Raw genomic sequence first — 1985 nt, 5'->3', positions numbered from 1 at the left:
AGGGGTTGTAAATTTTGTGGTCGGTCAAATATTTATTATATTTCCTTAATGAATTAAATTAAAAAGAACTACAAGCAACCCCTCATTTGCCAAGTATATGTAAAATCTCGTCCCCTATTAGAAATTCGTAATTTTTATGAAAATTCGCTCCTACCTAAGTTGCAGTATTCGATTGAAGGGGTTGTAAATTATGTGGCGAGTCAAATATTTATATTTCCTTAATGAATTAAATTAAAAAGAACTACAAGCAACCCTTCAGTTGCCAAGTATAAGTAAAATCTCGTCCCCTATTAGAAATTCGTAAGTTTTAAGAAAATTCGGTCCTACCTAAGTTGCAGTATTCGATTGAAGGGGTTGTAAATTTTGTGGTCGGTCAAATATTTATATTTCCTTAATGAATTAAATTATAAAGAACTACAAGCAACCCCTCAGTTGCCAAGTATAAGTAAAATCTCGTCCCGTATTAGAAATTCGTAAGTTTTAAGAAAATTCGGTCCTACCTAAGTTGCAGTATTCGATTGAAGGGGTTGTAAATTTTGTGGTCGGTCAAAAATTTATATTTCCTTAATGAATTAAATTAAAATGAACTACAAGCAACCCCTCAGTTGCCAAGTATATTAAGTAAAATCTCGTCCCGTATTAGAAATTCGTAAGTTTTAAGAAAATTCGGTCCTACCTAAGTTGCAGTATTCGATTGAAGGGGTTGTAAATTATGTGGTGAGTTAAATATTTATATTTCCTTAATGAATTTAATTAAAAAGAACTACAACCAACCCCTCATTTGCCAAGTATAAGTAAAATCTAGTCCCCTATTAGAAATTCGTATGTTTTATGAAAATTCGCTCGTACCTAAGTTGCAGTATTCGATTGAAGGGGTTGTACATTTTGTGGTCGGTCAAATATTTATATTTCCTTAATGAATTAAATTAAAAAGATCTACAAGCAACCCTTCAGTTGCCAAGTATAAGTAAAATCTTGTCCCCTATTAGAAATTCGTAAGTTTAATGAAAATTCGCTCCTACCTAAGTTGCAGTATTCGATTGAAGGGGTTGTACATTTTGTGGTCGGTCAAATAGTTATATTTCCTTAATGAATTAAATTATAAAGAACTACAAGCAACCCCTCATTTGCCAAGTATAAGTAAAATCTCGTCCCGTATTAGAAATTCGTAAGTTTAATGAAAATAAATTCGGTCCTACCTAAGTTGCAGTATTCGATTGAAGGGGTTGTAAATTTTGTGGTAAGTCAAATAGTTATATTTCCTTAATGAATTAAATTAAAATGAACTGCAAGCAACCCCTCAGTTGCCAAGTATAAGTAAAATCTCGTCCCGTATTAGAAATTCGTAAGTTTAATGAAAATTCGCTCTTACCTAAGTTGCAGTATTCGATTGAAGGGGTTGTACATTTTGTGGTCGGTCAAATATATATATTTCCTTAATGAATTAAATTAAAAAGATCTACAAGTAACCCTTCAGTTGCCAAGTATAAGTAAAATCACGTCCCCTATTAGAAATTCGTAAGTTTTATGAAAATTCGCTCCTACCTAAGTTGCAGTATTCGATTGAAGGGGTTGTAAATTTTGTGGTAAGTCAAATATTTATATTTCCTTAATGAATTAAATTAAAAAGATCTACAAGCAACCCTTCAGGTGCCAAGTATAAGAAAAATCTCGTCCCGTATTTGAAGTTCGTAAGTTTTAAGCAAATTCGCTCCCACCTACCTTGCAGTATCCGTTTGAAGGGGTTCTAAATTTTGTGGTAGGTCAAATATTTATATTTCCTTAATGAATTAAATTAAAAAGATCTAAAAGCAACCCTTCAGTTGCCAAGTATAAGTAAAATCTCGTCCCGTATTAGAAATTCCTAAGTTTTAAGAAAATTCGCTCCTACCTACGTTGCAGTGTTCGATTGAAGGGGTTGTAAATTTTGTGGTAAGTCAAATATTTCTATTTCCTTGATTAATTATATTAAATGAATCAACAAG

This window comes from Photinus pyralis, unplaced genomic scaffold, assembly GCF_008802855.1.
Source record: "Photinus pyralis isolate 1611_PpyrPB1 unplaced genomic scaffold, Ppyr1.3 Ppyr1.4_LG3a, whole genome shotgun sequence".
NCBI classification, from domain to species: Eukaryota; Metazoa; Arthropoda; class Insecta; order Coleoptera; family Lampyridae; genus Photinus; species Photinus pyralis.
The sequence above is the reverse complement of the archived record's forward strand: the minus strand, read 5'-3'. Positions refer to the sequence as shown.